General features: G+C 38.1%; 1 long non-coding RNA gene across 1 annotated transcript; it reads right to left on the bottom strand.

The window, feature by feature from the left end:
• Positions 1–5,951: 5,951 nt before the first annotated feature.
• LOC138917669 (uncharacterized) lies at positions 5,952–14,616 on the bottom strand. Its single transcript, XR_011426012.1, has 2 exons — positions 14,417–14,616; positions 5,952–7,716 (listed from the first exon to the last, which is right to left on the bottom strand). It is a non-coding gene; the product is annotated as an uncharacterized lncRNA (long non-coding RNA).
• Between the last annotated feature and the right edge of the window lie 203 nt (positions 14,617–14,819).

Below are 14,819 nucleotides of genomic sequence, written 5' to 3'. Positions count from 1 at the left end.
CTTTGGTCTTTTCTCCAAAGAGTCTGTCTCTGTGGAACACTGTGCAAGTGTAAGCAGGCAGTTCCGTCACAGGTGGGAAGGCACGTCTCTCTCATTGCTACTGAAGTAATTCTTCAAGCAGAACCAGGCTTTAAAAAGTGACAGCCATCAGAGAGTGGCTATTATTTATCTAGTACCCTAGATGTGAGTTTTGCAATTTCATTTACTACTTTCATTCTTGGAAACTTGGGGAAATTAGTACCAAATGGCTACTGAGCATGGATTCAGCTGGACTGCGGAAGGGAAAGGTTCCCCACACAGGGGATGTTATTCTGTGTCCCACAGCTGTAATTGACTGTAGGTCTGAGCTTAAAGGTAGAAAAATTCAAAGAGCTTGACGGTTTTTTTCAAACTAAAGTCCTGCCTGATTATTTTAACTCACAACATGCTATCTTTACGTTAAGAATATAGAAATGATTTTTAAGTGTAATTTTCTCAAATGATGTTAGTTCTTTTGTCCTCAGATGAAAGTAGCAATTTGTCTGCCAGTGTTTAAGATTCTGGCCTTTTATTTCCTGAAGAAATCCCTTATTCTCCAGTTTTCTGAAGTATATCTCTGTAACTCTGTTCTTAAACTAATTTAGTCCCTGTAATGCTCTTCATTTTGGGTGACTTAGATTTTTGGAATATAGTTTAGAACCTTTAATAACAGTTGGGTCTGTGTATACAGAGCGGTAGTTATAGTATTGAAATCATAAATCACTAACCAAGTATTAAACACTAATATGTTCTATCCTAAGATAACCTAAGAATTTGTGTCTTAAAAGATACAAGACAAGACAGATTTATAATTTTCTTAGTGTTTTTAAATATATTTCCAAGTAGTCGCATATTAAATGTCCTAAACCACGGCAAGGACAAGATGAACATTTCTCTAGACTGTTACTACCTATTATTCTGACTTTGCCTCTTCTGTTATTTGGGAACTCATTTTCCCCTTCCAATATCCCTTTAGTCTTGGGGGCTTGACACACTGTGAAAAAAATCTTTGAACTTATTCTCATTCCTGTGCTGATTTATCCTTGAAGTGTTCCTTATTCCACTCGTAGATATATCCCAAAGGAATTAAAAACATATGTCCACATAAAAACTTGTACACAATGTCCATAGAAACATCATTCATAATCGTAAAAAAGAACACCTAAATGTCTATCAGCTGATGAATACAGAAACAAAATGTGGTATATCCATACAATGGAATATTTTTTAGCCATAAAAAAGAACTGAAGTATTGAAACGTGCTACCATGTGGATAAGCTTTGAAAACATGCTAAGTGAAAGAAGCCAGACACAAAAGGCCATGTATTGTATGAACTCATTTACATGGAATATCCAAAATAGGCAAATCCATAGGGACAGAAAGTAGATTAGCAGCTGCCAGGGCATAGGGTTTCTTTCTGAAGTAATAACAGTGTTCTGAAATTAGTGGTGATGGTTGCATAATGCTCTAAAAACCCACTGAATTGTACACTTTCAAAGGGGAATTTTATGGTATATGAATTATCTTTCTTTTGTTGAGGAAGATTCGCTCTGAGCTAACATCTGTTGCCAGTCTTCCTCTTTTTTTTGCTTAAGGAAGACTGTCCTTGAGCTAACATCTGTGCCAGTCTGCCTCTCTTTTGTATGTGGGTTGCTGCCACAGCATGGCCACTGATGAGTGGCACAGGTCCATGACCGGGAACTGAACACAGGCCACTGAAGCAGAGTGTGCCAGATTTAACCATTAGGCCATGGGGCTGACCCCTGAATTACTTATCTTAAAGCTGTTATAAAAAAAGAATGCAAAATGTGACCCTAGTCTTTATAGAAGGAAAGTACCTCAACATTATAAAGGCCATATGTGACAAACCCACAGCCAACATCATACTCAACGGACAAAAACTGAAACCCATCCCTTTCAGAACAGGAACAAGACAAGGGTGCCCACTTTCACCACTCTTATTCAACATAGTACTGGAGGTGTTGGCCAGAGCTATTCGGCAGGAAAAAGAAATAAAAGGAATCCAAATAGGCAACGAAGAAGTAAAACTCTCGCTGTTTGCAGACGACATGATCTTATATATAGAAAACCACAAAGAATCCATAGAAAAACTATTAGAAACAATCAACAACTACAGCAAAGTTGCAGGGTATAAAATCAACATACATAAATCAGTAGCATTTCTATATGCTAACAATGAACTAACAGAAAAAGATCTCAAGAACTCACTCCCATTCATGATCGCAACAAAAAGAATAAAAATACCTTGGGATAAATTTAACCAAGGAAGTGAAAGATCTATACAACGAAAACTACAAGACCTTCTTGAAAGAAATTGACGACGACACAAAGAGATGGAAAGACAGTCCATGCACATGGATTGGAAGAATAAACAGAGTTAAAATGTCCATACTACCTAAAGCAATCTACAGATTCAATGCTATCCCAATCAGAATTCCAATGTCATTCTTTCAGAAATTGAACAAAGAATCCAAAAACTCATATGGGGCAACAAAAGACCCTGAATTGCTAAAGCAATCCTGAGAAAGAAGAACAAAGTTGGAGGCATCACAATCCCTGACTTCAAAACATACTACAAAGCCACAGTAATCAAAACAGCATGGTACTGGTACAAAAACAGATGCACAAATCAATGGAACAGAATTGAAAGTCCAGAAATAAAACCACACATCTATGGACAGCTAATCTTTGACAAAGGAGCTGAGGGCCTACAATGGAGGAAAGAAAGTCTCTTCAACAAATGGTGCTGGGAAAACTGGACAGCCACATGTAAAAGAATGAAAATCAACCATTCTTTTTCACCATTTACTAAAATAAACTCAAAATGGATCAAAGACCTAAACATTAGGCCTGAAACAATAAGTCTTCTAGAAGAGAATATTGGCAGCACACTCTTTGACATCAGCTTCAAAAGAATCTTTTCGGACACCATAACCCCTCACATGAGGGAAACAATAGAAAGAATAAACAAATGGGACTTCATCAGGCTAAAGAGCTTCTTCAAGGCAAGGGAAAACAGGATTGAAACAAAAAAACAGCCCACTAATTGGGAAAAAGTATTCACAAGTTATTTATCCCACAAAGGGTTAATCTCCATAATATACAGAGAACTCACACGACTCAACAATAAAAAATCAAATAACCTAATTACAAAATGGGCAGGAGACATGAACAGACATTTCTCCAAAGAAGATATACAGATGGCCAATAGACACATGAAAAGATGCTCATCATCACTAATCATCAGGGAAATGCAAATCAAAACTACACTAAGATATCACCTCACACCTGTTAGAATGGCAAAAATATCCAAAACCAAGAGTGACAAATGTTGGAGAGGCTGTGGAGAAAAGGGAACCCTCATACACTGCTGGTGGGAATGCAAACTGGTGCAGCCACTATAGAAAACAGTATGGAGATTCCTCAAAAAGTTAAGAATAGAAATACCTTATGACCCAGCCATCCCACTACTGGGTATATATCCTAAGAACCTGAAATCAGCAATTCCAGAAGTTCCATGCACCCCTATCTTCATTGTGGCATTATTCACAATAGCCAAGTCATGGAACCAACCTAAGTGCCCAGCAACTGATGAGTGGATAAAGAAGTTGTGGTATATATATACAATGGAATACTACTCAGCCATAAAAAAGGACAAAGTCGTCCCATTCACAACAACATGGATAGACCTTGAGAGTATTATGTTGAGTGAAATAAGCCAGACAGAGAAAGACAAACTCTGTATGATTCCATTCATAGGTGGTAGTTAACATAGGGACAAAGAGAACTGATCAGTGGTTGCCAGGGGAAAGGGGGACGGGGGCAGGGCACTAGGGGTGAAGTGGTGTACCTACAACATGACTCATAATAATGTACAACTGTAATTTCACAAGGATGTTAACTTTTATAACCTTAATAAAAAAAAATTACTAAAAAAAAAAGTGACCCTAGTCTTTTAGAAAGAAAAATACATTTAATATCAGAATATATTCTTCTTGGTGGTAATATGATAGCTCGTGATAGCTATTTTTAAGGATAGTTTGATGTGCCTTTCATAATCTACCTGAAGACACTTGGGAGTATAATCAATCTACAAATATGTAACTTAATTGGCTAGAGTGTAAAGAAAATTTGCTACTTGTATTTGGACTATATTTGCATCCATGATTTCCAAAATAGAGGGAAGCTGATGACATTAGGTTGTCAGTGGGTTCAAGATCAGTGTTAACAAAAACTTGACTCGTTAATTAATTGCTGTCCTAAACAATGGATAAGAGCCAACTCTCCCTATCATAGCGTTCACAGAATTTAAACTACATCCCAGCCTCCATCATGGTCGGAATTATCACATATACATTCCTCACCTATGTGCTTAATTCTAAAAGGAAAAATTTTTTGTCCACCTCTTGAGGGGAGGTGTGTTTTTTTGGGACCTTGGGAAACTGGAGACACGAAGATTTTTCAATGGTACTTAGGTATAGATTCTGCTTTTTCTCCCAGGTTGACGACGGTCTTGTTGACACTGTTGGTTTCTAGAACTAGAAGATCCTGATGGTTGTAGACATTCATTGTAATGAAAATAGTTAGATTATGAGCATAATTTTTCCAGAATGGTGATGTAAAACTGAGAATAAATGGATGGTGACTTTTATCCAACTGATCTGTTCAGAGTTCAGTGTCACAACACACTCCATGGAGGGAGAAACCGCCCACCGACGTGCAGCTACAGCCCTGCTCTGTGAGACCACCTCGTTCCCCACCAAGTTCTCTTTCTTGAGTAGGAACCTGTAATGGGGTGTGTGTGTGGTTTCTTCCTACCAATCTGCAAACCTAACTTATGAAGCCGAGCCTCTACAATAGGTATTGAAAGAAAAGCGATAAAGAATAATGCTGAGACCATTACTGGCCATCCTAATATAATGTACATAATAAACTTTTTTTTTATCATAAACAACCACAGTCATGCAAAAGATCCTGTCTTAGGTGCTGGTAATTCAAATAAGAATAGCATAGAATTCCTATTTTCAAAGTGTTTACAATCTATTTGGGAAGATTGGATATTTATTCATTGACTAACATGACTACTGAATACTATGGACGATAGGAGGAAGAAAAAGACATGGGGTCCACAGTCAAAGAGCTTCCAAAGGCGATGAGGCAGTTCCCAAATAATGGATAGAATGGGACTAGTCAGAGAAGGGAGTGTTGGAGTCTAATTTGAATATCCCATCTTGTTGCATATTGAAATACAGTCTCAATCCTGAGGAAAAGCCCTTGTATGATTGAGTTGCAAACTGAACTAGCAGATTTTTTCATAGAACAAAATTTTTACTTGAAAGAACGACCGGCAGACATACTATGGTTATTCAAACTTGAGTACTTGGCGGACAGCTCCTCAAAACTGAACTAAGTGAGCATCTTTTTTCAAGGAAAACAACGACCAGTATTTGTTGTAATTGTAAAATTTAAGCTTTCAAACAAAAATTAGAATTTGGGAAAATCTGTGTCTGTCATTGTGAGGTTGTTAGGTTCCCAAAACTTTAAAAATTATTCTGATGATATTGTTGATAATATGATACGTCAACATTTGGAAGATCTCAGTGAGCCAATATTTTCCAAATGACCAGTGTATGTTACAAAATCCGGCATGGGTAAAAGATCCATTCAAAGCATAAAATAGACCAATGGAACTTAATGTAACGGTGTAAAGTTTGTTAATGTGGTTTCAGATTACACATTGCAACTAACCTTTCTGAAGCTGCCATTTGTCAAATTTTGGTGACATATTAAAAATAATATTGACAACTATTTGAAAAGCCTTCAAAAATACATTTTTCTTTTCCAACTACGTATCTGTGAAAGGCCTAATTTTCTCCATATACTTTAAGCAAAACAACATAGGAGAGCAGACTGAGAATCCAGCTGTCTTTTATTAAGCCAGACATTAAAGAGATTTACAAAAATGTAAAGCAATGGCACTCATCTCACTAAATTTTTAAAAAATTGTTTTTAATAAAATATATTACTTGTGTTGATGTATAATAAGTTTATTGTTATTTTTAAATGAAATCTACCTGGAGATAGCGTCACATCCCACAGGTTAAGGGCTCAGCCCCATAAGACTGCTCCCACCCCCCTTCAGATGCCAATCACAAGGAGTAAGTCCCCAGGTTACTCACAACTTCTGTCCAATTTGGCTACAAATTAGAGGTTCCCATGGCCATCTCCTCAGGTTCGATTAGTTTGCTAGAGTGGCTCACAGAACTCAGGGAAACACATTTGCCAGTTTATTAAAGGATATAAAGGATACAGATAACAGCCAGATGAAGAGATGCATAGGGCGAGATGTCGGAGGGTCATGAGCGCAGGAGCTTCGTCCCCATGGAGTTGGGGTGCGTCACCCTCCCAGCATGTGGATGTGGGAGCTCTTTGAAACCCATACTACTGGGATATCATGGAGGCTTCCTCATGTAGGCATGGTCAATTATTAACTCCATTTTCAGCCCTTCTCCCGCTTCTGGAGGGTGAGGGGCGGAGCTGAGAATTCCAAGCTTCTAATCATGGCTTGATCTGTCTGGTGACCAGGAGCCCACCCAGAGTTGGCTCGTTAGAACAAAAGATGTTCCTAGTGCTCTTGCCACTTAGGAAATTACAAGGGACTTTGGAGGTCTATGCCAGGAAATGGGGACAGAGACCAATCTATGTATTTTCTATTATCTCATAAGTAGCATAGATAGAAGCAAGATCTCAGGGTTTTCAGGAAGAAAAAGTGGAGAGAAAATAAAGATATTGATTGCAATCACTCTGGAGAAGTATAGAGATGAACAAAAGTGGTCGAAGTTTGTTTTGTATTGTTTTTACAGTCAGAACACAGAGCATGTTTTATAGACAGGAAGAAGGAGTCTGTGGAGTGGGAGATTCAGAATGTTGTGAATGTTTAGGAATGGATAGTTGTACTTCTGTTAACATTTTTAATTTAAATTTATTAAAACAGTGGTTCACCCTCTAGGTATGCATCGGAATCACCTGTGAAGCTCTTTAAACAGGTTTTCAGCTCCATCACACATGTACAAAATCAAGATCTCCCAGATGGGCCATTCATATTAAAGCAAACTCCATAAGTGCTCCCAGCAAAACCACAGTTGAGAACCACTGATCTAGAGGAAGTAGAGTGTAGATCACTGTGTTAGATCTTTTGAATGATCCGTTTAAACAGAAGTACCACTTTGCCTATTTATTATAACTCCCATACGCTGTGTTTTCTGGTATCAAGGATGAGATGCTGTTGAAGGAGAGCTTCTGGAAAAACAGGCAGTATAAGCTCACTTCCTGTATCTCTCATGAGCAGTTAGTCCAGCCTGACCAATGAAAATCAAGCAGAATGTGAGGCATCTCAAAGGAAAATTGGTCATTCTGAAGTTTGGAATTAATCTGAGAGACTTTTCGTTTCTCATCAAGCACACAAGATGGAAAGCCATGAAGAGAAGTAGCTGGTACTCTGTGAAACCATCAAATTATAAGTACAGTACTTCCACCAGCATCACACATTATTTCTGAGATTTTAAACTTCATTAGGTGGGTTTAGCAGCTCCAATTCCATTTACACTGCGAGGGAACTTCCTCAGATGACGTGCCACGGGTAGCATTGCATATATGCAGCCCACAATGAAGACTTCCTATGGTGTAATGAAATTAGAAATTAACCACCAAAGAATAGGAAAACTGAAGTCTAACCAATGTGAAATTTTGAACTCGCTCGAAGAGATTAAAAGCATCCTTCTGAAAAAAGAAATTAGGTTCAAATTGTAAACTTTTTAGAAAGAAGCAACAGTGTGAGAATTACATTACATATCAAGTAAGATGTACTTGGAGGATAATAATATTTAGTCTTGAATGTATATATTAAAAAAAGATTACAAATAAATGAACTAAGTATTTTACTCAAGAAGCTAGACAAAAGCATCAAAATAAACCCAAGGAAACTATGACAGAATTAATAAAATAAAATCTTGAAATAAAAGATTTCAAAAAGAGGTAGACTTGATCAATAAGGCACAAAAATAGATTCTTTGAAATCATTGATAAAACAGATGCTTGGCAAAAAAAAGGACAAATATTAGAAATAAAAAGGATTAGAACTATAAATAGGGATATAAGGCAGTATGTACAACTTTATGCCAATAATTTTGTAAATCTAGATAAATGTATGACTTTCTATAAAAATATAATTCAATTAAATTTACTTTAAAATATATTTTAAAAATCTGAATAGATCAATAGCTGTAGAAGAAATGGAAGATATTCAAAGATCTGCTGCTAGGACAGTACTAGACACTGGGTATCTACAAGTATGTATTAAAAATTTTAAAGGACAGGAGAGACTGACAAATGGAAATGTGCACCATATTTCTAGATAGAAAATGCAATGTTGAAATACATGTTAATTAGCTTGATGGTGGCAATCGTTTCACAATGTATACATATATCAACATATCACATTGTATACCTTAAATATATACAATTCTTGTTAATCATACCTCAATAAAGTGGAAAAAAGAATGATATAAATTCTCTCTAAATTAATCTATAAATTTAGTGCTATCCCAATTAAAATCTCAAATAGATTCTTTATAAAGTTTTACAATTTAAAGTTTTTACAAGTTTGCAATTCTAAAATTCATCTTGAAGAAAAAATGCACTAGGCAAATTAATACATTTTGAACAAGAACAACCAGGAGATTTGAGTACCTCGTCAAAATGTCTATACAAAACAATAGAGCTATAATGCTTTTTTAAAAATGGTATTGATGCAGGAAAAGACAAATAGATGAATAAAACAGAATAGAGACTCCAGAAACAGATCCAGGTATAGATATGAATTTAATTTATGATTGAAGTGCAATTTTAAACCAATTGGGGAAAGTTGAAAAATAATGAAATTATACTCTTGCCTTGGATTCTGAAAAATAACATTCAGATGGATTAAAGAACAAACATAGGGGAAAATAAAATATTGGAAGGAAATGTAAGCTATTTCCCTAAACTAATGTTGTTTCTTAGCAAAACTCACAACTCAGAATCTATAAAGAAAAAAATGGACATATTTCACTCAAGAATTAAGAAACTTTTGGGGTTTTTTGTTTGCTTTAATAGGGCAACAGACTGAGAGAAAATATTTGCAGCATATGTAATGTATACACAGAGAAAGCTGCTACAAACAATGTAAAAAAAATGGACAAGAGACACCATCAGGCAATTCATAGAAGATCAATGGCTCGTCAATGTGTCATGTGAAAATGTGTTCAGCCCCACTAATACATAGGTACAAATGAAAATGATGCAATGGTTCTTGACCATCAAGTTTTTAAATCTATTGATAACTTTTAGTGATAACAAGAGTTAATTGATCAAGCCTTTCTAGAAGACAATTTAGCCATAGCTGTAAATATTTAAAGTGCATGCCCTTTGACTCAGCTGTTCCTATTTTAAGAAACTGTCCTAAAGAAACATTTGTGTTCAGGGGCTGGCCCTGTGGCCGAGTGGTTAAGTTTGAGCGCTCCGCTGTGTCGGCCCAGGGTTTCGCTGGTTCGGATCCCGGGCGCGGACATGGCACTGCTCATCAGGCCATGTTGAGGCTGCATCCCACATGCCACAACTAGAAGGACCCACAACTAAGATATACAACTATGTACCGGTGGGGGGCGCGGTTGGGGAAATAAAGCAGGAAAAAAAAAAAAGAAAGATTTGTGTTCAATTATAAAGATGAATATACCAAGAAGTCCATCAGAGCTCTGTCTGTAAGGAGAGAAGAAAGAAAAAAAAAAGGAAAGGGCCTAAATCTCCTTGAATAGTTAAATGGTTAAATAAATTGTGTGGCAGCCAGACTGTGGAGCATTATGCAGCCATTAAGAAGAAGGAGATTGACTTATGTAGCTTATGGAAAGATCACCAAGAAATGCTGCTTTTAAAAAAAGGAAATTATTAAATGAAAACCCAGTATGATTCCATTTATTCAAAGAAGAAGTACTTATGTATATTTATTTACATATCAATAGAAAAGACCAGGATGCAGATAACTGTTAACAGTACTTACCTATGAGAATGGGAATGGATGTGGGACGGGGAGGGGAGTAAGGGTGGACTGTCAAATTTAATCTACATACTAAGGTATTGCCTGACTCTTACAATAAGAATGTATTCAGTGAGGCTTGTGTCTCATTGCTAGGGATAGCAATCAAGGCTGGCAGTGAAAAAGACAGTTCAGTCTCAAGATAAAACCCTCAGAGACCTGGTAAACCATGCTTGCATTATTTCTGATGTGCTCAATAACATTTCTGTCAATGAGAGCTATTGTAGTGACCACGACTAATCCCCCTATGCCGATGACCCCTGGGGTTTTGCCAAAACATAAATTAAAATAAAAATCATTTAACTGGCAGAAATTTAGGAGATTTTATAGATTCAAGGCATACCCTACACCATGGGTGTTAAGCAATGAATGGCCTAGTCCAAATCTGAAGGAGAGAGGGGTCTTAGAAAAAAATTTAATAGTTGAACTTCCCCAGTTCCCTCCAAATTCCAGGCAGTTACCAATATAACCCTGTAAAGCAATGTTGGGTGGAGAGTTTGGGAAAGCTGGAGATGGAGGAACAGTACAAAGACAGGATGAACCAGCCAAGTGCTGCATCTTCACCCCTTATCCCCGAAGGAATCCTCTCACCTTCTCCTGGCCATCTCTTAGAATTCTATGGTGTTCGGCATCTGTCATAAAGACCGAATGATCTGGGTGCTCCCAGATGTCTTGGTGCTTGGATTCCTCCACTGTCAGCATCCTTAGGTCCGCAGGTGAACACCTGGGATTGTTGAGATTTTGTGTTTTATAGCAGGGCAAAGTGAAAAGGTTGGTTTTTACCTAATGGTACTTACTGCCCACTGGATAAGGAAATGAGGACATGGAGCTAATTATGTTGAAGGACATGAGCTAATTATGACTCCAAACAACCCTTACCTCACCCCGATGCTCAAGGGGGAGGTCCAGAATATTCCCTAATCGAGTTAATGCTGGCTTAATGACAGGATAGCGCTGGAATTCATCCTCTTTGTTTTGAAAGAGAAATTTATTGTTCCAAAACTAAGATTAAGCAAACTGTGCCCAGCACTCTTGCCCAGTAGAATGCTGGGGAAATTTACCTTCCTTTGACGGTGTTGGTAACTAAGTGCTAATTGACAGGAGATAAAATCACATTGCTTGGTGCGTCTAATTAATAGCCACAGATCAATCTGCTTGTTGTTTTCTTCTTAGATACAGCGCTTGTTATTTCTGCTTCACAGTTGACATCTCAAGATGGTGCTAGGCACCCAGGCCTAAATATTAACCATGCCACCTGATAAAGAGATGAGCTTTTATGATTTAGTGGGTTTACTGGTCCGTGAAATAAACAAGTGTGTGGAATTAGCAGTCCAGATATTTATGTAAAAATTCCCTAATCAAGAATATATGTTTGTTCCCCCCAAACTTTCTTTTTCAAACTGGCACCCTGTCTATAGTCCTCCTAAACCAGTAAAAATCATAAGCCTAAGACATTTTGTTTTAACAAAACAGAAATGTCACTCCTATTAGAATGACAGTGTAAAGTTAGTGAAATTCCCCGACTCTCCACTCCACACACCATCATGACGGTGACAGCCACCCTCAGTTCGTTTTCAAGATCTTTTGAAGCTTCCTTAGTGGAGGCTGTCTCTGAGAACAGGCCCAGGAGTGGGCCACGGGGACCATGCTCCGGCTCCATGATCCTACCTCTCTGACCCCAGCAACTGATCCAGGGTGAGCCCCCAACCAGGCCATCAGGTGCTCCTTCCAGGGAATTTGTACTGGACAAGGACAGAGGGGAGGCGTCTGCAGTGCTCCAGAGAGCAGGTCCCCAAACCTCCACTGCTCAAGCTTCCAAGCTGTCTCGGTTTCTTGGTGGGTCAACCTTTCCTTAGATGGAAGTACCCCAGCATCCTTTTTTTAATTTTCCTTTAGCTAGCCAGAATTGACGTCTGCTGCATCCAGCAAAAAGAAAAAACTTTTAATTATTACACTGAAGGGTAAACTATGATTAGGCTATGTAACCAACACTACAGTTTTCATTTAATTAAGGAAATACTTGTTGTAAATTACAATCTTTGTTTTCTGTTTTTTCCAAACATCAGTAATTAAGGAAGCAGACTGAAGTAGAAATGTTGAAAAATTAGTGTTTGTCTTTTAAAATAGCTGACGTAACACTGTGACATGAACTTCTGGCATTTTGCAGAGTAATGTGTCTCCAAGTTTATTCTGGTGTCCAGGTGCCACTTCAGTGCTTCCTAAGCTCAAATATGTGGGGGGCTTCTTAAAGGAAAAGGCTGTTGCAGCTCTTCAGACCCCGGTGTGTGGAGTGCTTCGCCAGCATCTATTTGGCTTCTTATTAGAGATTTAGGAACAGTAGTCCCCTCTTACCCACGGGGATACTATCCAAGACCCCCAGTGGATGCTTGAAACCGAGGATAGTAACAAACCCCACATACACTATATTTTTTTGGATACATACGTATTTGAGGTATGACAGCAAAACTAGCACAAATTTCTTTTTCTTTCTTAGATTTCACAGATAGAAGATCCATTCTTACCGTGGATCTTAGCAACCTCAGCATACTATTTTTTTCTTATTAAGTTAGAACTTTTACCTTTTCACTTAAAGGAAGCAATTTACGGCTTCTCCGTGGCATGGCCGAATTGCCAGCATCACTACTCTTGCACTTTGGGGCCATTATGAAGTAAAACAATGGTCACTTCAATACAAGCACTGCGATACCGTGACAGTCACCCGATAACAGAGACAGCTGCTGAGTGACTAAGGGACAGGTAGCGTATAATGTGTGGATACACCAGATAAAGGGATGATTCACTTCCGTGGAGGATGGAGTGGGATGGCATGAGATTTCATCACACTATGCAGAATGGCATGCAATTTAAACTTATAAATTGTTTATTTAATATTTTCAGACTGCAGTTGACCACAGGTAACTGAAACTCTGGAAAGCAAAACCCTGGATAGGGGGTGGGTGGGGGGTGGGTGGGGGGTTATGGTATAGCTTTAACCTACTGCATTTGGAAGTGAGAAAAAACAACTAGTGGCTCTAATTATTACAAGGCACTAAATAAATACAAATCTGTGAGTACACATAATACTTAGTCCCGTACTGTATACATAGCTGGTTCTCGGTAAATGTTTGTTCCCATGAATTCAATTTAGATTTTATGACTTTGAGAAAATGAATACTCTAGAAAAGAAAGTGACTTACGCTGTAGCCGACAGAATCTGTCTATATCAGCTGAGAGAAAGATAAACTCATAACAGGAGAAACCATATAAACATTTCTATCATAACCATTAATAACACTCAAATTGTTAAAAGCTAAACAACTTCAAATGAACATAAAGAAGACCTTGCATGCATATTAATGAAATATGTGTTATTATATATGTGCTGATATGTGTATAAGAGGTACTAAACTTAAAAATAAGGACTGCTGGGGCTGGCCCCATGGCCAAGTGGTTAAGATCGCGTGCTCCGCTTTGGCAGCCCAGGATTTCACTGGTTCGGATCCTGGGAGCGGACACAGCACCACTCATCCAGGCCATGTTGAGGTGGCGTCCCACATACCACAGCTAGAAGGACCCACAACTGAAAAAATATACAACTGTATACTGTGGGGGTTTGGGGGGAAAAAGCAGAAAAAAAAAAAAAAGGACTTTTTTGGTGTTATGTGAATTTGAATCTTTGTTTCCATTTTTGAAGTTATATCATTTTCATCTAGTTCGATCTAACTCAAAAAGTCATTTCTTCTCTGTGGCCATCAGTGTGCTGAGAACTATTGAAAATGTGCTTAATCATTCCCTTCAAGCAAAGTAGTTTCTCGAATTGATGATAGGTTAGCTAATATTTCTAAACTTTTCTATGTAACTCATTATATATGTCAGACATCAACCTCAGAAAGCATTTCTGTTTCATGATGATGACTGGAGAACATGTATTGGATGAAAGTACTAAAGGTATCATTATCATTTAATTTTACCACTCGAAGAAGCTTTAGAATTTATTGAGAAGCAACGTGGGCTGTGGAAGAATGTTGACTATAATTTGAGTCAATAATGAATCGCTTCCTCTCTTATGACCCCATGTGTAAAGAACCATCAAAATACAGAAGAACATTCATCAATAGCTAGGCAATAACTTAATCTTCAGGAACTTGTGGTGACCAAAGAATATTGACATTTTAGAACACACTTAAAATTTCATTTCCGAAAAATCAGAGAAAACAGGTAAGCAGAAAGAAGAACATAAAACTCACCCGTAAGCACCACCATCACCTTCAGACCAGCACCAGTCCCTCCCTTTTTGAGTGCGCTAGTCCCATTTTGCAGTTGGTGAATTAGACAGTTTAAGTGAATTCTCCAAAGTTACGGAGGAAAGATTCGTAGCAGTGGTGGATCTAGGAGGGGATGGCAGGTGAGTTAGGCCGTCTCCTCATATGCTCGACATGAATAGTTCAAGTACTCTCTTCCAACCTACCCCAAGTCCTCTCCACCTTTGGAAGCTGCCCCTAGGTAGGAGTGGTGGTTTCAGGACAGAACTGGTTTGCCTGATGCTTGGACCAACTCTCCCACACCTCAACTTGTAAACAAAACAAAGGCCAAAAGGTCTGATTTTTATCTCAGGCTTTGATGTTGCTTCAGAGCACTGCTTTAGCGTGT

This window comes from Equus caballus, chromosome 15, assembly GCF_041296265.1.
Source record: "Equus caballus isolate H_3958 breed thoroughbred chromosome 15, TB-T2T, whole genome shotgun sequence".
NCBI lineage: Eukaryota > Metazoa > Chordata > Mammalia > Perissodactyla > Equidae > Equus > Equus caballus.
The sequence above is the reverse complement of the archived record's forward strand: the minus strand, read 5'-3'. Positions and strand labels throughout refer to the sequence as shown.